The sequence below is a fragment of the Canis lupus genome, chromosome 17, assembly GCF_003254725.2.
Source record: "Canis lupus dingo isolate Sandy chromosome 17, ASM325472v2, whole genome shotgun sequence".
NCBI lineage: Eukaryota > Metazoa > Chordata > Mammalia > Carnivora > Canidae > Canis > Canis lupus.
Genome location: NC_064259.1, coordinates 30327097 through 30352765, shown reverse-complemented (window position 1 = coordinate 30352765; position 25669 = coordinate 30327097). Strand labels below are relative to the sequence as shown.

The following is a 25669-nucleotide window of genomic DNA, read 5'->3' as shown; positions in this document are numbered from 1 at the left end:
CTGGGGAAGGGAGAAGGCCTAGGCTCCTGACAGGACCCACTGAAAACTGGACAGAAGCTGGGCAGAAAAGCATAGGACCGTTTCTTTCTTTCTTTCTAATTTTTAAAAAATATTTTACTTATTTGTTCAAGAGTGACACAGAAACAGGCAGATACATAGGCAGAGGGAGAAGCAGGCTCCCTATAGGGAGCCTGTGTGGGACTTGATCCCAGGACCCTGGAATCGTGACCTGAGCCAAAGGCAGATGATTAACCACTGAGCCACCCAGGTGCCCAAGCACAGGACCTTTTCATTTTTTAGAATTCTACTCTGCTTTTCCTTTTTATTTTGTCCCCTGTGTCGGTGACCCAAGAATAAAGCTAACGAGAAAGGGAAAATGTGATCCTTCAGGCCTACTTAAGGTGAGGAAAGGCAGGATAGAACAACAGATATTAATAAAGAACAAAACATCGCAGCTGATATTTCTCACAGTTCAGAGAGCGATTTCATCTGCATTGTCTCCCTAGCTCCTCACGATAGCCCAAAAAAGGAATAGATCACCTTTTAGTCACCTCTGTAACTGTACACTGGGAACTGCAGGTCTGCAATGGATGCTGTGGTGTGCTCTTCAGGTGTCCCTTCAGGACAAAGAAACTCAGCTCCCCCTCCCCCAACTTGTAGGGAGTATCGGCTGCTAAGTCCCCCAGGGGAACTGCTTTCCATCGAAGGGCTCTGCCTCAAACAAGGCTTCCCTCCCTTCCTGGGCCCTTGCTTTGACTCCAGACCCCTCAAAAGAGTCATCCCAGCTCCTGGCCACCCGGTAGGATCAGCTGAGGACTCAGTAGCTACTGTATCAGAGTTCAACACATCAGATTTTATTCTATGTGCCTTTTGAAAACTGCAATATTTTTCTCAATAACTCATCTTGGCTCTCTATCCATATCAACAAGTGTAGACATATAGTCTTCAACAGCTGCAAAATATCCCATGGATATCTCATAATTTATTTATCTGATCCCTTACTGTTGAATATTTAGGTACTTTCCAATTATTTTCTATCAATTATACTTTGTTGAACATCTTTGTATATACATCTTTGCAAACTTGTTCAACTATCTTTAGGATGAATTCCTACAAGGGGATTGCTAGGTCAAAAGATACTGCTCTCCAGAAGAGTGGTATCAATTTATATTCCCACCACAAGCGTTGGGAAAATCCCCAAATCCGTCTGTCTCAGTTCAAATTCATGATGATAAAATGCAAATGGACACTCAGCATTACAATCCTACACATATTCCTACGTAGTTTGCTTTCCTACTTTTCAAGATAATTCGTTAAATTGGTTTCATTTCTTCTTAACCCTATGGTATCCCTTCCTTCCCCTCACATGTCCGGCTGATATCCTGGTTTCCTACCTAAAAAAAAAGTAGAAGTCATAGAGGGTATCTTATCCATCCACCCTCAAATCAATGCACCTCACCCCAACTCCCACCATATGCACTATGTACTGGAACCTCATTTTCTCCTTCTCTTTCACTGTGGCAGAGTCCACATGGCAACATCTTACTTGAACCACATTTGCCCAACTGCTCAAGGACTTCTCCCTTTCCTTCTATCATTATCATCATCATCATCATCATCATCATCATCATTATCATTATCATCATCATCTCTGTCTTGTCTTTCCTGGATCATTGCCAACAGCATAAAAGAAACTCTCTCATTTCCCATCTTAAAATACAAATGAATAAAAAATAACAAATAAAGCAAAACCCCTCTCTTGAGCCCATGGCCCCTCTAATGTTCACTCCATTTCTCTTAGGTCCTTCCCAGCAAAACCTTTGGAACAAGTAGTCTATACTCTCTGCCACAAATTGTTCACTATCCATCTACTCTTTATGTTCTCCCAGTGATTGATTTCCTCTGCTCACTCCAATTTTTCTTGTCTAGATCACTGATTCCTTTCATGTTGCCACATCTAAGGGACACATTTTTGTCCTTGTCTTGAGTCCCAGCAGCAGAGACAGTGTCTACAACCAACCACTCTCCTGAAAATACCCAGCCACCCAACTTCTATGATAATATGCTCTGCTAGCTTCTCTTTTAACTTACAGGTTTCTCCTGCTCAGATTTTTTTTGTTGATACTTACCCCTCCATGTGAACTACATGCAACTGGAACACCCCAGGGTGCAGTCCTTGGCTCTTAAAACCTGTTTCTGTCCTACCTGACCCCTTTCTCCTTCTTAGTACCATTACTGAGAAGGTACATAAAAGTTACATAAAATAAATATCAAAAGTTGACAAAGACAGCTCCAAAATAAATAAATACAAATTAATGTCATAGTATTTATCCACTCATTCAATCACATTTATTGGCGCCTCCTAGGTGCCAACCACTGAGGGACGAGAATGGTGAGCAAGATAGACAAAGTCTCTGTTCCAGAGTCACATGCCATAAAGTGCAAAAATCTCACACTCAGAGAAGAGGTGTGTTCATTGCCAAGATCCTTCAATGGAATATTGCATATGAAGGCTTTTTTTTTAATAATATATTTGAATTGAGGCTTCTGGCTGGCTCAGTTGGTTGAGCATCCAATTCTTGATTTTGGCTCAGGTCAAGATCTCAGAGTGATGAGATGGAGTCCCACATCAAGCTCTGCACTGGCTATGAAGTCTACTTAAGATTCTCGCTCTCCCTCTCTCTCTGCCCCTCTGTCCTCCCCCGTGCATACACACATCCACACACACTCTCTCTTTAGAATAAATAAATAAATCTTTAAATATATATACATGTGGCTTTATTAAAAGTTTTGGGTTTTTTTTTTTAAGGATAAGGGAAAATAGGTTTATGCCTCTGGAGAAAATTTTGGCAGAGTTTCTAAACAAACACACTAAAGATTTTCTAATCTGCTTAGAGTCATAAATGAACTATTTCCTTACTTAAGTACAATTAGGAATTGCTTATTTTCTCAATTTTAAGTGAGTTTCTGAAACATATCACACGATACCAAGGATGAGTGGAAATTAGAAGCTGTTGCTTCTAATTGCTCCTTCCAGGTCATGAATCATAGTATCCTGCTTTTCTTCTACAATTTGCTGCAACTAATGTCTGAAATCTAAGACCCTCATCCTGAATTAACTTATAATTCAGAGTTAAAAAGACATTACCCAACTCAGCACTGTGATTATTTACATTGTGCATGTGGTGATAAATTAGGAAATCCTTGTGTATTTAAGATCTTCCTCTTAGAACATTTGGATATCCCTATAATGCTGCCTTTAGGGCAAAAATTAGATAGGGTGGGAGTTGGTCTGGAGTTGTTTTTAGATATCTTAATAAACGTTTGGACTAAACACAAGAGAAACCTATATATATATATATTATATATATATATATATTATATATATATATAAAAATTATTTTATTCCCCAAATAGTCACAGTGATGAACATCTCTGCATGTATACCTACTTAGTCTGCTGGCTTTCTGGCTTTATATTTCCCTCCCTTTCAGACTTTGTGGGGCCCACTGTGTGAACATCTTGACTTATGAATTTTCTTGGCTAATTATTCCAGCAGATTTAAGCCCATTGGGCACGGAGTCAGTTGTTGGTGCTATTATGACTCTAGAGGCCGAGGATAGGCCAACTCGAGATGGGCCACTTTGGCATGAAGATTATTTTGAGCTGAAGGCAGTCGAGACCCCATGTGCTCCAGAGAAACTCTTTGCCCCTCCCTTAACTACACAGAAGAATCTAAATTGGAAATCTTTCCCAGAAGAATATTATTACCAGAGATAAATTTTATCTGAGTGACCCATCTGTACATCAGGGCAAACATCTAATTACCAAGCATCTGCTCTCTTTCTTACTGCCCTGTGAATTGTATTTGTTCTCTTTGAAGTCCCAGACCCCTACTCTCTTCTCAGTTCAGGATGACGTATATACCTCATTTTGCCTGTCTTTGGAATTTCCATGTCTATGTGGATTTCCAGTTAGCGCACTATGAAATGTGATTTTCTCCTGTTAATCTGCTTTGTGTCAATTTGATCCTTAGTCCAGCTAAATGGACCTTTGAGGGGACATGATTTCTTGCTCCTTGACAGTTGGCATAGTTGGCTTTAGGATTCTTTTTTATAGGATGCTTTAACAGTTTAGAATCAAGTCAAAGCCCACCTATATTTACCAATCTCCAAAACTCACCCATTCTTCTCAAAATGTTTGTGAATGTTATAAAATATCAGGACACCACTCTCCCTGACACTGGCTGCAGCTGAGAGACCTGGGACATCGGATACCCAGCTGGCAGAAGGCAAAATCTTTTACCATGTCAACCTCCCGGACCCTCTATCTGCAGAGTCTGATGAAGTGAGAATGATGAGATGAGAGTCTTTTTCCTCTCTTCCTAATTTAGATTAGCAGGAGAAAATGTTTGTGAAACTAGTTCCTTGGGCTAAGTGACTCTTTGGTTAAATCCGATAGAATACTCTGTGGTTGCTGATCCATTTCCTCCCAGAGATTGTATTTATTTTCCTTTGCCTGTGTCTTTTACATTATTTGCTATATGAATTTTGCTGTGGGTCTGGGCTTGGGAAGGAAAGGCCGCTGCTAAGGGACATCTTAGCCAAAGCCACAAAATGGTGGGCATGGGTCAAGCAGTTAAACACTGTCAGAGCACTTGCTACCTCAGGAAAACTCCTGTGTTAGGATGAGTTGGTTATGGAATAAGTTAGATTGACACTAGGTCTCCCAATAAGAAAACTGCCACGCAATGACGTACACTGTAAAACACCACAAAGCCCCTAATCCTGTGGCACATCCCTCCTAGGTGTTAGTTTGGCTCCAAGAGATGCAAGGCTTAGATAAAGCTGTTAATTAATGTAGACTGGATAGCATTTTTCCTTTCATCTTGTCTTATGGCCTAAGAGCTTGGCTTTGTGACCAGTGAGAATATTCTCTTTGGTCTCCACCATCCAGAGAATGCACTAACGGGGGTACACATTGGTGGACAAATAGACTGGAGATCTAAGTCTCTCTCTGTCCAGCCGTGCCAGCTCTCAGGGGAGTTTGTCATGAGAGGTCTCGGCCTATAGGAACCTTCATCATCTTCACCTTCCCATTCTAGTAGCACCTGCTCAGTATCATTGATCAGCACGCCCGTAGCTGGAGGCAGCTCACCATTTGGGGGAAGACTGGTGACACTGTTTTTGCCACACCTTCCTTACCACCTCTGTGGTGAAAGCTTTTGCTTTCTTAGACTACTTTCAGGAGTAAACTTTTGGATCATGGGGGTTGCATCCTGTATGCCCTCTCTGGACATGTCTTATATCTTTGGTTGAGCCATTAGAAGGCTTGTTGGTTAGAGTTGCTATTAATAGATCCTACTCATCATTTATTTATTTTTTTATAATAAATTTATTTTTTATTGGTGTTCAATTTGCCAACATACAGAATAACACCCAGTGCTCATCCCATCAAGTGCCCCCCCTCAGTGCCCGTCACCCATTCACCCCCACCCCCCGCCCTCCTCCCCTTCCACCATCCCTAGTTCATTTCCCAGAGTTAGGAGTCTTTATGTTCTGTCTCCCTACTCATCATTTAATGGTCACACAATGGATCCTTTAAATTGGCTAATTTATATAGAAATTAAATATATATATATAAAATAAATGAATATAAAATATATTGGATATATAATGAATATAAAATATAATGAATATAAAACCAATTGTTTTATTAGTATAATGACTAGTCTTAGGGACTCCTTTGACAAAATATTTTTCAAAATTAGACTTAGGACTTAAAAATAAATGTTCCTATCCCAATGTAAACTCCCTTTCTTAAAATCCAGGCTCATTTAGCCTGTTTTAACTTCCCTTTTCCCAAAAGATTTACAGAGAGCACTCTGGCCTAATCTCTAGATTCTAAGTATATTGGTTGCTCCTGTCAATGCTCCTGTAAAACACTGAAAGCCAGAAAAGGAATTTAACAAAAAAGCCCTTGAGACTGGCAATAAGACTTCCTTTGTTCCTACCTCTCAGGACTCTAATCAGGCTCTGCAGGCTTCAGGCATTCCTGCACACTGTCCTTTCCTGGTGTGTCCTAGACTGCCTCCCACAGAAGGATTCATGTCTCCTGGACACTCATATCTCCCGTAAAGCCCTCTGACCTCTACTTTCAGAGGTCAAATTGCTATCCAATTTAGAGAGAAACTACAAGGAATGTTTGACTATATTTACACAACCTTCCCTTCACAGAAGAAACAGAGAACCTAAATTTCTCATCGGCCCTCCTACAAATGATCTGCAAAAGGCCAATACACAGGGGCTAACAGAAGTCAGGGTTAATTGCATACTCAGGAAAAAGGCTTTTGTTAAAATGCTTTATAAGCATAAGCATATAAGCATAAACCTTTTAGTTCCCATTTTATTAAAAAATCTCCCTGATAAAAAGAAGGCAATTTAGTTTAAAAGGTGGGCCAGTCCTTTGATATTCAGACTGTAATTTAAGTCTTTGAGGAATTAAGGACAACTGTCTTTATTGTACAAATCTCTACAAAACCTTATTGTACAAATCTCTACAAAACCATAAATGCAATTTAGAAACAGGTCAAAGCCCACCTAACTTTACCAATTTCCAAAACTCATCTATTCTTCTCAAAATGTTTGTGGATATTTTTATTAAACTTTTTTTTTTAATTTTTATTTATTTATTTATTTATGATAGTCACACAGAGAGAGAGAGAGAGAGGCAGAGACATAGGCAGAGGGAGAAGCAGGCTCCATGCACCGGGAGCCTGATGTGGGATTCGATCCCGGGTCTCCAGGATCGCGCCCTGGGCCAAAGGCAGGCGCCAAACCGCTGCGCCACCCAGGGATCCCCGGATATTTTTATTAGATCAGAATATTGAAACAAAATTGTCCTGCACTTAAAAAAATAAAGTTAAATTTTAAATTGCAATTATTCTGAAGCTCTAGGGGAAAAAGAATCTTTTTACTTTCTTTCTCTGTCCCTTGAAATTATAAATCTCATCATGTTTTTGAAATATAAACACAGCCCACAGTCTCCTGAGATTGAAGGAAAAAAAGGGTTGGTGGGGATGGGGGTGGGGACAAGGAAGAGGCCTTTTAATTTTTTTATTTAATTTTAATTTTATTTTTTAAAAAGATTTTATTTATTTATTCATGAGAGACACACAGAGAGGCAGAGACACAGGCAGAGGGAGAAGCAGGCTCCATGCAGAAAGCCCAATGCAGGACTCATCCGGGGACTCCCGGATCACACCCTGAGCTGAAGGCAGGGGCCAAACTGCTGAGCCACCCAGGGATTCCAGAAGAGGCCTTTTTAAAATCCAAACTGCTAAAAAGACTCTCAGGTCCAAATTCTAGCACATCTGAGGCAGGTATGTTCCAAATATCCACTTTAGAAAAAATAAAAAACTTGGGTACTTTCTCTGTGTTTTTGTGATGTAAACTACCTCGCCCCTATCCTTCCTTCTCCAGAATCTAAGAGGCATCCTTTGAAATAGAAACTTCAGGGAGAAGTTTTTCATGGAGTGAGGGGTGGGGTAGGGAAATATCTGGAAATTATATATAATGTTCTCTCCACAAATATTAGTGATAAAGCAAAAGTTGTAAAAGATTTTGTTTGCATCTTGTCTTTGTATTTGTGTGTGTGTGTGTGTGTGTGTGTGTATGAAATACTTTCTTTGTCTCTGGATGGTATTGCTAAAATTAATTTGTGAAAGGTCTCTTTTAGTCGGGTTGAAGGCAAGCACTTATAAGGATCAGGCATTCTAAAACTCGGAAAACTAGAAGCTAACCTAAATGTTTTTCAAGTTCATGTGATGTGGGGAAATGTCTGAAACAAAAGCTAATTTAAAGTTGCTGGCTTAATTGAAACAGACATATCTTTAGAGTTACCAGCATTAAACCTAAAACTTTTATTCTGCTTGTGTTTATTAAAAGTCAGATAGGTTCATGTTGACTCTCTTGCCAAATTTGTCAAGGAAAAAACCAAAAACCTTGGCATAATGGATGACTTTGTCTAAGGCCTCATGAAGCTTTGTGGATAGCCTAAGCATGATTGTTAGGAGTAAGTGAATTAAGTAGATGTCAGTAAGATAAAAAAAAATTTTGGCAAACCTTAAAATAGCTTCTGAAATCTTTGGTACCCTAAAACTTTAAAGTGTTGCTGAGTTAAATGATGACTAAAGTTAAATTCATTGATTATCAGATCATTTCCCAGTAAGATAAAATAATGAACATTAAATACTGAATATAACTTATCTATAACTTATTACAGAGAAACTCAAGATAAATTTGGGTCTATTCATAAACATGTTTTATGCTTTATTGACATATTATACTATGAAAAAACACGTTCTTAGAAATTATGAAATATAGTCATAAATTTGCTCCTCTGAAGAATTGTGGGAAAGCAGACAATTCACAATTTCTTACTACTTAGTTTTTACTAAAATTTAAAGTTTCTAAGCAAGAGGAATTCTAATAAATGTAATTAAGACTACTAGAGATATGGAAGAACTCTATGCAAGGAAAGTAAGATGTGTTTTTTGTAAGGAAAATTACGAAGAAAAAAAAGGTCTCTGTTGAAGGAAAAGAAAATAATTTTGTCCTAAAGTGAGACTGGTTATTTAAAGAAGGAAAACTTAGGGTAAAATCTGAATACAAAAATGAAAGTTGCAGAAGGTTTATAGAGAGACTCTTTGGAAAGGAATTTTGTGCGTGGTTAGTACTGGCTGAGATTAAGATAAATTGAAGCAAGTATATTAAGTTTAATATCAAAAATACACTGATACAAAATTAAAATTTTGTTTTCTCTTTGTGAAAAGGACAAAACTTCCTTAAACTACAGGTTTGCTTTTAAGGAAAAACTGTAAACAAAGGTTTTTCTTTACCTTTTAAGTTATCTGTCTAAAAAACAATGATTCTGTTTTGCCAAAATAATTTCCTAAATTTGCCAGGTCTTTTATTACTTAAGAAAGCTGAGTCTGTTTATTAAAGGAGTTAAATTTTGCTCACAGCCATGTAACCTGTATTTGCCTTTGAAATCTTTTATTGTCATTTTGGTGACATGGATCATTAGATATTGTTTCATAGTGAATTGTGATTTTTTTTTTACATACTTCCCAAAATCAAATCTAAAATGCTATTTTTGACCACAATCTAACTGAACGTTTCCAGAGAGCCCCTGGAACATTTCAAAAGTCAGTTTGTGAGATATTCAAGTAATTAGGCCTATTTGGTGTGTTAAATCACATGGGAAACATTGTCTGATAAGCAGTAATAAAGCCTTTTAGATGACATTTATGTAGATACTCAAATCAGTGTGTGTGTGTGTGTGTGTTTAAATCAGTGTTCTAAAAAAAATATGAAATGCCTAGAAATCTGATGTCTTGATATGTTATTATCTCCACCTGTTGTGGGTCACAACACTAACCAGATATCCTTGTCTATAGCATTGTAATGAAGTATGATCAGATTTTTAACTGTGGCCATTTTTATTGTTTCCTGACGTTATACTTTTACACAGATGCTTTTATAAAAGCTTCCCGCAAATGTGCTTTATCCTTAGGGAGAGTCATGGAAAGAACTCTGAGTACAGGTTTCAGACAAACTCAAGACCATAAAACTGAAACCAGGTAAGAAAAGAAAAAACAAAAATATAAGAAAAAAATTCCAGAACTAGTGAAAAAAAAAAAAAAACCAGACTCAAGGAGAGCAAGAATTAATAATAACATGGGAACTGAATAAACTAAGGAGAATAATTATAATTTTTATCATTTTTTATTTGAAACATTGCTGACTTCTTAAAAATACTGTTTCTTCCAGATTGAAGAAAATTTTTTCTCTTGGGCTAACCTGTAGCAATTTGATAAAATATACCTCTGTGAATAAATTGAAATGCTTCTCTTTTCTCCCTACCTGAATTCGCCAGAATTCAGAAACTCTCAGTGAGTATTCTTTTTTAAGATTTTATTTATTTATTTATTTATTTATTTATTTATTTATTTATTTGAGACACAGAGAGAGAGGCAGAGACACAGGCAGAGGGAGAAGCAGGCTCCATGCAGGGAGCCTGACACGGGACTCAATCCCAGGACTCTGGGATCATGCCCTAAGCCAAAGGTAGACACTCAACCACTAAGCCACCCAGATGTCCCTCAGTGAATATTCTTATATTTTTATTGCAATATATTTATTTGCTTCATTTCAATAAGAATCTGTTCTCGTTGTGACAGGACACAATTGGAAATCTTGGTTATATCACCAAGGCTTGAGTGAAATGGCATATTTGAGAGAGACATGCATAGTCTCAGCTATAAACAGACAGATTTAAGGAACTAGGGTTGACTTTATGGAGCCAAGAAGGCCTCTTCAAAATATCAGCATGGTGCCTTAATTACAGAGTTCCCAGGAGTCTTAACCAGGTGGGTAAAGATCACTTCTTAGCAGGTACAGGAGTTTAGGGTATTTTGGGAACCTCGAGAAGACAGGAATTCACCCAAATCTATAAGTATTGCAGAAGAAGTCAGATGGCAAGTATTTGGCTTGGGTTCTGGCCTCAAGAGGTTATTAAGAGTTCATTCTAGAGATTCCTTATGAAAAGTTCCAGCAAAGCAGAGTTTTAAAAAACCTGTATGGTCAACCACTATTGCTGCACATATGTAAATAATCAGGCCAACTTGTGGAGGTTTTTTTGTTTGTTTGTTTTTGTTTTTGAAGTGAGACTTATTTCGCAAACAAGTTAGTGTTGAGTTGGCTCTCTTTGGTAAAAATGAGGGTGATTATAGAGACAATAGGTTTCCACACACTTTGGTAAATATTAGATTTTGACGCTATTCATTATACACTGGACGAGACCCTGATTTCTTCTAGCATCCTCCCATGCCTGGCTACAACTCTCCAAACATTTTTTTTTAAATTGATTTATGATAGTCACACAGAGAGAGAGAGAGAGGCAGAGACACAGGCAGAGGGAGAAGCAGGCTCCTTGCAGGGAGCCCGACGTGGGATTCGATCCCTGGTCTCCAGGATCGTGCCCTGGGCCAAAGGCAGGGGCCAAACCGCTACGCCACCCAGGGATCCCCCAAACTAACATTTTTGAATGGTCTTCCATCTTTCTGACTTGGAATCATTTGAAAACGAAAACTCCCCTTTTTTTTGCAAAGGCTTGCAAACTTAATATAAATGATCTGATGTAAACTTCCAAGAAATCGCCACAGTGGCCCACGTAGTCTCTGTGCCTGCTGCTGTACGGGCCTCAGAGGATCCCCAGAGACATCTGAGCTCCAAGCCAGGAAAATGTGTCAGACTGCCATGGCCTGCCCTCACTCTACTTCGAGCCTGACATCTAGAAGTCTTCTCAACTGGCTACCCCCAGAACTCAGAGACTGGTTTATAATTTGATCTAATCATTAACCACTGCTTTTCCTCCATTCCCATAGAAATGCCTCTTATTTAACACCTCATTGCTCACTATATAAGGTCTAACTTAGAGAACGCACCTGCACCGGGACCTCCTGAAATGAGTTTAACTAAACTGACCTAATGTCAAGACCGAGTCGAGTGATTCAATGAGACGAGACAATCCACCAGTTCAGCTTTCCATGTGTGAAACTTCAGGAAGTTTCAGGGGATAGAACTGTATGGGCCACAGACAGGCAGCCCCAACACGGGCCACTTTGGCATGAAGGTTATTTTGAGCTGAAGGCAGTTGAGACCCTGTGGGTCCAGAGAAACTCTTTGCCCCTCCCTTAACTATACAGACGAATCTAAATGGGAAATCTTTCCTAGAATGGTTATTACCAGAGATAAAGTTTTATCTGAGTGACCCATCTGTACAGCAGGGCAAACATCTAATTACCAAACATCTGCTCTCTTTCCTACTGCCCCGTGAACTGCATTTCTTCCCTTCCAAATCCCAGACGCCTACCTCTTCTCCTGAGTTCAGGATGACGGATATACCTCATTTTGCCTGTCTTTGGAATTTCCACATCTCTGTGAATTCCCGATTCCTACACTATGGAATGTGATTTTCTCCTGTTAATCTGTTTCATGTTGACTTGATTCCTTTTTTTTTTTTAAGATTTTATCTATGTTTATTTATGTTTTCATGAGAGATGACTCGATCCCAGGATCCTGGGATCACGACCTGAGCCAAAGGCAGACACTCAACCACCCTGGTGACTTGATTCCTAATCTAGCTATAAGGACCTTTGGGGGGAGGGGGGAAGGACCTTTGAGGGGACAGGAATTCTTGCACTCTGATATTAAGGTAAACATCCTCTCCCATTTCACTTTTCTCAGAATCTCCAAGAAGAGGTTTGAAACCCAAAGAATTGCCTCCAGGGCCCCGAGGCCTCAGAGAAAGGCCTGCTTCTCTTGGGGTCACAGATACCCTCGGATTACTACAGTTGGCTCACAGAATTCTAATTCCAATTTCACAGAGTGTTGATAAAACAGACATTTCTCTAATGGCACCTTTAGAGCAGAGGTGCTCGTGGTATCACAATCTTTGCAGGATTGTTGCTGGAGATCGGAGCAGATGCCACACGCCTTCCTGGCATTGCTGGGGGCTTCCCTGTCCCTCATGCATGGCTCTTCTCAGCGTGAAGTATCCCCCTCAGATGCAGAAAAGGAGAACCCCCCGCCCACCATGCTGCTTTTCTCCCAAAGCTGTTCCTGCTGTCCTTCCATTTCTCTGCTCCGTCTGTGGACCTCGCCGCTGGCAGTCCTGCACCCAGGCTGCCAGATGCTGGCCTTGGTTCAGCCCTGTTTCCCCCTCCAGCTCCCGCTCCTATGCTCCTGTCCACCACAGGCCACTGCTACCTTCCTCAGTCCCCTCCTTACCGTTGAAAACCAGTTGGGCCCTGTTCACCATCATTGCTGAGACATCTTAAAAAATAAAACCCCCGACCCTTCCTTTTCTTCTTAGCCAGCATTCCAGGCCAGCCAGGAGGGGAAAGGTCAGCACTGCATTGCTTCTCCCCTCTGGGACCTGAGATTTCATTCACTTCCCCTCCAATCCTGGAATGTTGCCCCCGCAATCTGCACTTGCGGTGGCAAACAGGTTTTATCTGCTTTGTTCCCAAGCATGTATGTAAATTGTCTCAGCCTTTCCTGGCTCTCTCCTTTCTGAGAATGTTTTGTAAAGCTGCACCTCTTAGGTTTATCCCAATTATTAAAGCAAAAGGACACTAACCTGCCATCCATTGAATTCCCAACACAGCGCTCTCCCAGGCACCAGAAACGACGTCTGTTCCTCCTCTGGCTTTTCGTGAGCCTGGGTGAAATGAAATCCCCCCTTTCCTCACCATTAGTGACCTACATGTAACAACCACACAGATTCTTCTGCAGACATCTTTGGTGAGATAACTGACATATTTTAAGAAAAGGACGCCTCCAAGGACACAGTTATATTAGCTCTTCATTCTTTCAATACTTACAATATTTTTACCACTATTTTCAGCTTTTCAATTAAACTGATCCTTTTCTGAAGAAATTGTTCAAAGTTTGCAGCACCCATGATTCATTCTCCCATGAAAGAGCAACAATCAAGGGTAGACTTCAGAGCCTTTTCAGGGGTGGTTGCCACTCTTTATTACAATTTTTGTTTGTTCATTTTCATTGTGAAAAAGCTTTGCTGAAAATAAAATCACTTTTCCAATAGCACAGCTCTTCCTTATCTCTCTACCACTGTGTTTAAAGCACTTCATCCAAACCTTTCTTAATTAGGCTAACTTCAAATCCTTGTTCATTTAAAATTTTTGTTTTAAATCCTCACTCATTTTGAAATGAGAATCAGATTTTCTGCAAAACCTCTATCTAGTAAAAATTAAGGAATTTGTTCTAAATTAGAATTTATATTCACAAGAAAAAGAGAAGCCCATGCAGGGCTTGATGCCTACAAACATGACATTACACCAAAGGCAAGGAAGGTGTTGATGCATGCAGGGGTCCACCTTGGAGAAAGACATTCTTACAAAACATTCTGACAGGAGGACCGACCAGTTGGTTCTAAATAAATGTGGCTAGAGAGGGTAATATGAAGCCCCTCTTATCAAGTGAGGCTAGACCAACCTTTGCCCCCCACTAAGAAGCCAGCTTTCTCCTGCACCCCAAACATTTGCTCCTGGGATCCCAACCAGCCCCCCAAGCCCAAAGCATCTTCCGGTTCACCGGCTTCATCAGTGATCCTTGGGGGGATGGGGATCAGTGCTGCTCAGCCCAGGCTGTGAACTTCTAACCCTCTGAGCATTGTTATCCTACTGTGATAAAATCCACAGGGCTCAACAGTTTAATTCTTCTACGAACACTGAATGTATACCAGGTGCTGGGGGAAGGAGGGGGAAGGAGAGCAGCGAGGCTATGCTGTACAGACAACCAAGTCCCCACTCCGCAGGTCCTAAGGGTCTGGTTAAGCAGAGATGTATTGGACATGAAGCCAAAAATAACATAATAGAATGAAGTCAATGGAATAATAGTGCAAATGCTCAGGGGATTCAGAGGAGAAGACAATTGGTTCCACAACGGGGAGGGGAGCAAAAAAGGGAAGGAGGCTTTTCACAGTAGAGAAAGGGAGGGGGCATTTTTAGCTGAGGGAACAGCCTTGACATGTAGGCTGCATTTAGAGACCATTCTTCGCTGTCTGGCGAGGTTACAGGGGAAATTCAACAACGTGATGGGAATGAGTCGTGATAGAACTTTCACATCAAATCTTGCCATTGGAGGGGTCGGGCTAGTATCCTTCTGGTTTCGTGGGAGCAAGGCATATAAAAGTATTTTTTGAAAACTTTAAAAGAGGATTTGCCTGGCTAGTGAATTCTTTGGAATTATAGAAGAGACTCACAGATAATAATAATAATGATAGTTATAGTAATAATAGCTACTATTAATATTTTGTCGTGATTTAGGGCAGACATCATCTTTTAGAGCTGAAAGAACTTTAAACACCACCTCATCCAACTCGCTTATTTTACAGACAAGGAAACTGATGTCCAGAGAAATTTTGTCTCCAGACCCTGGCCAGTGAGGGGCAAAGCCAGGTTGAGGTACAGACCTCCCCCTTCCTAAACCAGTAAACCAGATTACTTGTCACTAAAAACGTGTCCATCGGCACCGCTCCCGGCTATTTTTCAGAGAAGGAAAAAATGGGTGATTGGAGTTTAAGCGGTTTGCTGGAGTCCTGCAGCCACCGGTGGCTCACGTGGGACTCAAACCCCAGACACAGGGGACAATGAGCCAGCGCCCTCCTATAAGCATTCTTACTGAAATTAAACCCATTCACGAGGGATGAAGCACGAGAAAGAAGAGTGAGTATGGTGATTAGAGCCCAAGAATGCATGTTTCTCCGATCACGACCTGGGTAAGAAATCCAGGGGCTGTGAGGAGTCTGCTTTGCCTCAGCTGCCATGCAGCCTAACCACACACACGCCAAGATGCAGGGAGCTCTCTTTCTTCACCAAAGGGCTTAGCTGCAATATGGTTTAAATTAGACATTTCTTGCCTGAGTAGAGCAAATCACTTAGGTTATATGCTGACAAAAAAGGAACAGTCTGCATGCTTGGAAAGCTTAGGGGGAATTAAATTATGTGCTGTCACTTCAGAGTTGTTCCTCTGTCCTCTCCACCACCATCTCTCAATTGCCTGCAGGAGTCCTGGAGCCTTGCGTGCAAGCTGAGCCATAACCCAAGGCTTAACATAAACTTCGGACTCTCAGGTCATTGGGAAATAACAGGTATATCCGGTTGGGCCTTTTGTGCTTGTCTGCACGCAAATTAAAAGTTCGTGCAAAGCTGAACTCCTCGGAGCCTCTGGTTAGGGAGAAGGGAGGCTGCCTTGGAAGAGAATTCTCACACGATCTCCCTGTTTATTTTTTCAGGGAATGGCAGATAGAGCTTGTTTATGAGAAGTTCGCACCTCTGGGAGCCTGAGCTCAGAAGGGGCGGGATGTGGAGGGGGCCTTGTGCCAGATGGTCCGTGGGGGAGCAGGGCTCTGAAGGACCCCAAGGCAAGGCGTTGAAGGGGTGTAGTTCTCACAGACCTTCAAGGAGGTGGGCTCGGGTGGGTATGCCAATTCCCACAGTTGCCCCGCTGGTGGCAAACAATGGCAAGATGGCTTGTGGGGGCCGAGTTGGGTGGGGAGGGTCATTGGGGGGCTCTGAAAGCACAGCTCTTCCTTATCTCTCTACCACTGTGAGTGTGCTCATACACTCAGAGCTGTCACCTTGGCTCCTCACTGTCCTGTCTTCAATGACCCCAGTATGATTGCAGCCTGGAAGCCTCTGAGAAGGTGGCTGGAGCTGGAAAGGGTGTGCACTCTGCTCCCCTGCTTCATCCAATGGGAAGCAGTAACATTCATGCCTCCTGCCCTCAAACTTTGATTTCTCTCCTTCAGGAGTTTGCCCACTTTGTGTGGCTGGGAGGCAGCAGAGAGTCTGGGCTGGTAGACCTGAATTCAAATTGTAGCTCAGCTACCTCAGGAGTTTTGTGACCTTGGTTGACAACTCTAACTGCTCTCACCTTGCTTTGTTTGTGTAGAAAAGGGATTATGGTTAATGGTTACCTCAAATGGTTGGTTGTGAGGGTTTAATGAAATGATTTCTGTTAAATGCTTGGCACACTGCCTCGCTCCAAGTGCTCAATAAATAGTAATTCGACATTATTGGTAGTATATTATCATTGTTGTCATTGTTAAGATTGGCTGAGCTGCCATCCAAACAGCTGCTGCATTTCAGGCTGTGCCTCAGATGCCCTCCTGGCCTCACAACTGAGCAGGATCCCCTAATCCCGCCCCCCACCCCCCTACTTCTTCCACCATGATCTCCCAGCCACCTGATTCAGACATCCCCTGGGCTCTGGCAGCAGAGATGGGGCACCAGCCTGCCTTACTTGGGAGTCAAGGTTCATTGTCCCAGCCAGACGCCTGGGGATGGTACCTCCGGCATAGCTCAGCAAGGTCGCAACATGATTTGAATGTGTCCACATGTGTCTCTAAGGCTTTCCTCCTCAAACCAATAGCTGAATCATGGCTGCCTCCAAAATTGATCCCCACTCCCACCAACTTCCTATATCAAGACTTTAGCCCCTTAGATATTGCTTGGATGGAGAGACGCTCCAAAGGAAAAAAAAAAATCACACTTTTAAGCTTAGACAGTAGTTCTCAAAGTGTGGTCCAGGGACTCCTTGGGAGTGTGGGTGGTCCCCGAGACCCTGTCAGGGGATCCACAAGTTTAAAATTATGTCGATAGGATAATCTTTGCCTTTCGCTCTCTCCCTCTCTCACCATTACCAGGGGCCTTTCAGGGGTCGCATGACATTTGTGATCTCAACAGACTGAATGCAGAATCAGATAGGAGTATTTATCTGTCTCTGTCAAGTCAGAAATTAAGGAGATTTGTAAAAATGTAAAACAATGCCACTCTCGTTAATATTTTTTGGTTTGGGAAAATATACTTATTTTCTCTAAAACATATTATTTATGTTAACATAAATGTATTAGGTTTGTTCTTTTCCAATGAATAAATATTTTAAACTTTGTTGCATTTTCATTTCTAAAATTGTGAATATTGATAGAACTTAGATTGGACAATAGCTCTTTGATTTCTACAGTAATTTTTTAGAGTATGAAGATGTCCCGAAAACAAAATACTTGAGAAGCACTGAGCTAATAATTTGGCATTGTAGTCTATGAAATCATCCCTTTGCTCACTTACTTCTAAATAAAACCATCGTTTCTGGAGATCTGGGATAGTGTGAATTTTATAGTAATCTCAGTATAATGGATTTGAGTGTAGCAGATCTAGTCATGAAGCCCATGTGGAATTTTCTTTCCAGCTCTCAGCATTTTCCAGCCACTGTTTTAAAGGAAAAATTTCTAAGTTCTCCCAAGACCAGACTGTAAATTATAGAGATTAAATTGTGCAGGGAAGATACCAGGGGTAGGTTCTGCTGCGAGCGGGGGACAGGAGTTGAATTGCATCTGTCACGGGATCCATGACTGCTTTGACTGCTGGAGTCCTGGCCCTCTGGAGGGAGTCATCTCTCCTGGCAGGATGGGTGGAGAGACTTGGGGTCACCCGGGGCCTTAGCAGCCATAATCCTGCCAGAGAGGTCTATACTCAGTGTAGAGTGGGAGGGAGGGGCTTCTGTAAGCTTCAGACCAGAGGCAACAATTAATGGATCTTTCCTGTTGGGGTATGGATGAGCTTTGCAGCCTGCAGACCTGAGTTCAAATCTTGGCCGCCTCTCTTACAATCTGTGTAACACTGGGCAAGTAGTTCACTGTCTCTGAATCTTAATCACCTTGTATGGGAAGTAGGCTAAAACCAGCAATACTTTCAGGATGATTAGGAGAGGTAAATAAAATTGTAGGTGTAACCACAGAAAACAGTTCCTGGCACTGGGGAGTATATTAGCTCCTTTTTTTCATCTGTCCCAACTTGCCTTTGGTGTTAGGCACTCTAAGAGCACAGGGGGCCTAAAGCACAGGCCCTGACATCAGAGAGCAGGATGGTCCCTCCAAGCCGGGCACTCACAGTGGATGTTTACTCCATGTTGAATTCAATGTTATGTGCAACTGGATTTTTACTTCTCTGGTCTGTCTCAGGTATGGTGCTCAGAGCCCAGGAGTAAAAAAAAAAAAAAAAAAAAAAAAAAGAGAAATGGGGGCTCCCGGTAGTCCAGATTCCTCTGGTGTCTTTGCTGGCAGGAATAAATTTCTATTTTGCCCCATGGAGCCTGGTGCTGGAACCTGAGAGCTCAGGTCTCCATCTCATTCTTACTGCATCAGGAAGTCCTTGATGGGATGAGCACTGGGTGTTACACTATATGTTGGCAAATTGAATTTAAATAAAATATTTATTTATTTTTATTTTAAAAAAGATTTTATTTATTCATGAGAGACAGAGAGAGAGAGAGAGAGAGAGAGAGAGAGGCAGAGACATAGGCAGAGAGAGAAGCAGGCTCCATTCAGGGAGTCCGATGTGGGACTGGATCCTGGGACTCCAGGATCACGTCCTGGGCCAAAGGCAGGTGCTCAACCACTGAGCCACCCAGGTGTCCCTACATAAAATATATTTAAAAAATAAATGGGCAGCCCTGGTGCCCATTTTTATATATATTTAAAATATATATATATATATTTTAAAAAAGAACAAATATGAAAATGGAAGGTGGGTTTCATATTACTTGAAAAATATGAACTTGTTCACTGTTAAAATTTGCTTCTTTTTCCTAATAAAGAATTATATTCTAAGATATATATATATATAAAGAAGTCCTTGAAATAGGGAACAGAGAGCTAGGGGCCTGAGGGCACAGCTGGTGGTAAGTGGCCTCACCCACACCTGAACAAACCAGGGAGGATGCCATGCTTTCAAGGCCCAGAAACTGCCAGGCCCCTCCTTCCTTCTGCATCCAAACCCTTAAAATGAACGGGCCACCAGGGACTGACTCAGTGCAATGGGGAAAGGAAAAAATGGAGATTAGTCACCACCAAAGTACAGACTATTGAATTTAACTTTCCATTTTGGATGGGGGAATATTCTGGATGATTTCCTCCCTGGCATTTAAGAAGGCGTAGCCAAGGGCCACCCCACCCTGCCCTGCCTTGTGGTTCTGGCCGGTGAGATGACCTCAGCCTCTTTAGGGTAGTTGTTAGATGTGCCTGGTGCTGGTGCCTTGGGTCTGGGGCCACCCCGTGCTTTCAGCCACACCTGCAAAGGTAAGAAAAGGAGGCTGGAGCCTTGGGGGAGCTGGAGAGCACCGTCTCATTTGTACACATCGCTGGGAGGTCTCTTGAGCTCTCTCCCACTTGCACCATGGAGAGTGATGCCTTCTGGACTTTCCTCCGAGGCCTGAGTGTTATCTCAGGGCTCATTACCCGAGAGGCCCAAAGCACTCAGGAAAGCCACAGTGGGACTGGCCCCCAGCCGAGCTCGGAGGACTGAGCCTGGCTCAGCCTTGCCGGGACTCCTTCAGGAATGGGAAATCCTTGCACCCGAAGACCTGCCTCTGTACTAGGGTCTGGAGGTGAAGCACATCAGAGGTGAGGGGACACGAGGTGAGTGCTTCACAGCTGCTGCCACCTGCCAGCAGGAGGAAAATGCAGATTGGCTCTCATGCTGAGTCTTTCTGCCAAGAGCACCAGTGGAGGGGTGGTCAGCCTCCTAAGGGCAGCAGCAAAAGGATTTGCACAGAATAATGACAATAGCTGACACTGTCTGAGCCCCGGCTGAGGGTCAGGCCCCATTCTAAGAGCCCAACATGTGGTAGCTCAGTCCCTACTGCAACTCTGTGAACCAGGTGCTAATCATTTTACCCATTTAACCCAAGCATAGCCTGGCCCTAGGGAAGTCATTTGCAGCAACTGGAGACACACCACCGTGGGTGGGAGAGCCAGATTCAGACCCTGGCTGGCTCTGTACCGGTGCCTCAGAAACATGAGGAGTGGGTGACTCGGGTCACCTTAGGCTTTCAGAAGCTTGCACGTGGGTAAGGGTGTGTGGCTTTCACATGGAGCCAAGAAGCCCATGTTCCTACCCCTGTGAGCTCCAAGTCCTTGCAGATGTCTGACTTTACTGGAAAGGAGTAAGAATTTATATCTGACCAAAACACACACACACACACACACACACACACACACACACACACGCAGGCTTAGTAGTAGTCATAGTGGTAGTAAACAACAACAATAGTAGTAATAGTAAGGGCTAACGTATTGACAGCTGGCTCTTTGCCATCAACCACACTAACAGGTTTCCTTACCATATCTCAACTAATCTCTAGGAGTGCCCTCTGAGATCATGATCATATTACCTCTTGCACAGAGGAGGAAATGCAGGCTCAGAAGAGTTAAATAACCTAGCCGAGGTCACTGTTTATAAATAAGAAAGTGGGGCCTCACACCCAAAAGTGCCTGCACAACCACCCCCCTCACCCCTCCTGGCTGCTGGATCCAAACTCCTAATGATGGCGGTATGCTGGCTTTACTGTTTTTAATCTCCTCAGGAGGATTAGACAAGCCTGGAAGGCATTTGGGCTTGTGCCCAGGAGCCTGTAAAGAATTGTCATCTCAGAAGAGATATCCAGGCACACCGAGGTCATCTCTCACCCTGGCGTCTGTGGTGTCTTCCACAGGGACGTGGAGCTCTGGAATGTTCCCCCTTTGACGTTTCACCGGCTATAATCTGGGGATTTCCCTCATCTGTCAAGAAAAGGAGACATCCAAACACAAGCACACATATTCTTTAAAATAAGGAAAAGTTCTGAAAGACAAGTAAGATTTTTGTTCTGTTTGTTCTCTTTCTACACTTGCAAAAGCTATATGAAAGCAATCGCTCTTTATAGAAGGAAGAAGATTTGGGCACATACTCCTCAGTATAAAACCCTAGGTTCCTGAGGATACAAACTGGCGCACCTTTCTGGAAAACAAATGGGGTGTAACAAGACCCCTTACAATGCACATGCCCATGGTTTAAACATCTCTACTGAAGAAACACTTGCAAGTGTATATAGAGTTGTGCAGAAAAATAAGTGTCTCCAGTGGAGTCTATAACAAGTGAGGCACAACACGAATGACCATATAAGGGTTGGTTATATATAAATTCTCTTATAGTCATTCTTACAGTAGTTCAGAAGCATGAGGTAGATCTGCACCGTTTCTTGTGGTCACCCAGACAACTATTAAGTGGGGGGGGAAAAGTCCGAGAACACTAATCTACAATCTCATTTGTATTAATCATACATACATATGTACAAACATATGCACGTACATAGACAGAAGGTACATGGTTCCTATGGTTACATCTGAGAAGGGATGGCAGTCTGGACTTTCCTATTTTTCTGCATATTCTTAGATTCTGATTAAATCATTTGCATCAAGAATCTATTTACCTGCTAATGTGTTTTAAGAGTTTATATCTGACTAAAACAGAAAATATACTTTATATATATATATGTGTGTGTGTATATATATATATAAATACATATACATGTATATGTATAATAAGTATATATTATATATATCCCCATATTATTTTCCTGCACCCAGTCTCTGGCCCTCAGGGTCAGCAAGAGTTTAACATGGCCTCCATGATTGGAACACTGTCTTAAAGCCCCAAGATGCATTTAATAGGAATTAATACAAATTAATTGTTTGGGGTTTTTTGTTTTTGTTTTTTAAAGACTTTATTTATTTATTCACGAGAGACACAGAGAGAGGCAGAGACATAGGCAGAAGGAGAAGCAGGCTCCCTGCGGGGAGCCTGATGCAGGACTCAATCCCAGGACCGGGGATCAAGATCTGAGCCAAAGGCAGATGTTCAACCACTAAGTCATCCAGGTGGCCCTGATTCTTAGTTTTGTTATTTTTTAACCAATTGCCTAAGGGCAATTAAAGACTCAGAATGGTATCAAGTCTTTTTTTTTTTTTTTTTTTTGTATCAAGTCTTATAACAAAAGAGAGATGAAGACTGGTTGATAACCAGCTTAGTGTGGGCAAAACAGTGGGATGCAGATTTTTAAACCAGTAGAAAAACTTTCGTTTGCATTAAAAGGAACACTGTGAGTCTGATGGGAAGTAACCATCCCTCTGGGCTGGACAGCATGTCATCTCTGGGGGTATGGTGTTCAGTTTCAGGTACGCACTTAGGCATATTGAAAAATTACATTGTCTAGAAGGCACAGATAAGCTAGAAACAGCTCTAGAAACCAAGTTATTTGAAGAATGACTTGAGGAACTGGGACGTTTCTTGGTTGGTGGAAGGACGGCTCCGTGGCAGCACAATAGCCATCTTCAAGTATACGAAGGGCTGTTACGTGAAGGGGAAATTAGTCTTGGTGTATGTCTCTCCAAAGGGTAGCTCTAAGTTCAGTAGAAGACAAGAACATTCACTCCAGATTCCTTTGTAACTTCTCAGAACTTCTCACTTCTAGAGCTTTCTAACTGAAGCAGTCCACAAACAGGACAGGCCACAGCTAAGAAGTGAATGCTTCCATCTATAGGACAGAAAAATCCTGGTGGGGGTTGATGGTCAAAAAGCCAATGTATAATTATCCAGCCCTCACGTTCCCTTTCGGGAATGGGCAGGGGAGGAATAACCACATAAGTAGCTATTTAACTATCAAATATTTTTTTAAGCCCTGGATGTGACTACAGTTTTTAATCTGAAATTTTGTCCCTTTGTGGAAAGAGGAAAACCTGTTAAGGAATACAGATCTAACCCTAGAAACTAAGAGGTTCATGGAGTAAAAGAAGACTGGAATCTGGATCCTCAACCAAGAATGTATCCCAGATCTGGACGCCATACCAGTCACCACACCTGTGGCTGGACGTTGTGATATAGCTGAACCCAAATGTACACTTTTGTATGTTTGCTGCACTTTACTTGCTCTGCTTTATGCATTTTCTTGGTAACCTGGTAAATATTCATTTTTTAGGAAACTAAAATGAAAAACAATATCCTTCATTTGCCTAGAGATTTTCTCTGCTTAATCAAAGTTAGGACATTTAAGGGGTTCTCTGTTGACCAAAGTGGTGGACAGCATGCTTGGTTCAACTGTTAGAAGGGTGAATTTCAGGAATTGGATGGGTGGTTGTCAAAACTCATGGAATGAATGTACAGAAGCAAGCCTAGACCTTGGCATCCCTTCCCTATCTTTGAATCATCGCTGTCCTGAGTTAGTGATTGTTTCCATCCCGCAAACACAGAGCAGGAGAGTCCTGTTGGGTGGGAGCCTGCATTAATGGATCACCGGGTTATCCATGGATATTTTATTTTTTTCTTTTCTTGGTTGTTCTATCTCCCTGACCCCTTTCCTTACTTTCTTCACTCCTCTTCTCTTTTTTCCTCTGCCCCTAACTCTACTGTTCCTGGAAGAGAGAAACGGTGAGCAGAAGGATGTAGAGAGAAAGGAGACGGTGGTAGCTCGAGAAGGGAGGTCTCGGAGGGAACACAGGTGCTCTGAGGTGAGGCTAGGCCCAAGGAAAGGGGAAGGAGAGAGAACAGGAAGCAGAAAAGGACATTTGCAGAGCAAGGGAAAGAAGAAGGCCGAGGAGGAGGAAGGAAATGGAAGGGAGCAGGAAGAGGCTGATCCGAGGACTGTGCCATTGGCCACTTCTACACGGCTGTGAAGTGAGTCATGTCTTGGAAATGAGAACACAGTGGGACTAGGGCATGGGCTGTTTACACAGTATATTCCTTTTATTTTCAAAAGGAATTGAAGGAGATCAAAGACCCAGATACACTTTAGAACATTCAAAAAGCAAGGATGGCAAGGAGGAGAAGGGGGCAAGTCAGATAGGAAGCTGGGGAAAGCCGTCCCAGCTGAACCCAAACTTCTTCCCAGCCCTGAACCAGGAGCACAGTGTCAGATGAAGGACATGCCAATCTCAGGTTCTTTTCACTGTCCTTTCTCATAAGAGACTCACAAGAGAAGCTGAAGAGACAATGTAAGGTCATAAAATTTCTTTCTCATGCTCCTATTTTCTATTCTTAGTAACTTAAAAAATTTTTTTTTGAGTAACTTTAATTTCAATACAATTTCAGACTTATAGTCACGTTGTGAGAACATCACAAGGAACTCCCATTTACCCAAATTCTCCATTTATGGACATTTTTACCATGTTTGCTTTATCATTTTCATCTCTCTCTCTCTCTCTCTCCTCCATCCCTCCCTTCCTCTCTCTCTCTGTCTTTTTAACTCGAACTATTTGAGAGTATGTTGCAAACACTGATGCCCATTGACTTCTAAATACACAAGAAAATATTCTGGCGGGGAAACTGGAATAATACACTGTAACTTTGTGGCTCTCACTAATACCAGACTATATGGAAATAGCTTAGTGGGCACTCACCTTGGAAAGAGAGGAGAGCTAAGAGACTGGGTCAATAAAATTAGCAAAATCTTCCAAAGCAACTTCTCCCTATGCTTTACATGGAATTGAAAAAGCATCAATTGTTATATCAAGTTTAAAAAATGGAAGGGGAAATGGCTTTGGTAGGTAACACTCCTGGCTCTATCTGCCTCATCTAAGAGCTCTCAGGACCACTACTATTTAATATTAAGGCAGAGAATCCAGAGGATCACTGCCAGTGTGCACAGTGCTCTGTCAATCCTAAAGCACACTTAAAATGTTAACATCTGTGAAAAGAGAATATGTCTTATTGATCAGTGGCATAACTACAAGTGGTAGCCCCCTGCATTTATATTAATGCATAAAATAACAGTGCAGTCCACAAATGAGGACTTCTTAGAAGAAATAAGAAAGTTTTGTTTTTTTCAGCTCTGTGCTTCTTACCCTGTGTATTACCAGGAGGAAGGAAGCAGAAGCAAGTCAGGTGGGGCCAGGGTGTTGGTATTACTTCCTCAGAATCCTCTCAATTCCCAGCATATCATTTGTAGCTTCCTATGGCTCATCCCTCTGCCATCCTCTCAGTCACAGTCACCTTGGTGTATCTCTTGATTTCTGTTTTCCTTCCCACTAGCATGGGTCTGATGACTAATTCTTGTGCATCCCACATGTCAAAAACTTGCCAGGGACTGTTCCTTCTATTCCACTCTCATCTCAGTGCCTGTGCCTATGTGTGCTTGGAGGGGCTTGGAAGAGCACAGCGTTCAGCCACAAAATTGACATTACGCTGGAAGATTATGATAGAGGGAAA

General features: G+C 42.0%; 1 long non-coding RNA gene across 3 annotated transcripts; it reads left to right on the top strand.

Annotated features, from left to right (window-relative positions):
• Positions 1 to 4122: 4122 nt before the first annotated feature.
• On the top strand, positions 4123 to 21893 carry LOC112664510 (uncharacterized). Of its 3 annotated transcripts, none has more exons than XR_003139777.3 (5): positions 4123 to 4347; positions 9577 to 9643; positions 9834 to 9955; positions 10244 to 10432; positions 21144 to 21893. It is a non-coding gene; the product is annotated as an uncharacterized LOC112664510 (long non-coding RNA). The 3 variants fall into 3 exon arrangements; XR_003139776.3 differs by lacking the exon at positions 21144 to 21893 and adding an exon at positions 14986 to 19175; XR_003139775.3 differs by lacking the exon at positions 21144 to 21893 and adding an exon at positions 12312 to 19175.
• The last annotated feature ends 3776 nt before the right edge of the window (positions 21894 to 25669 follow it).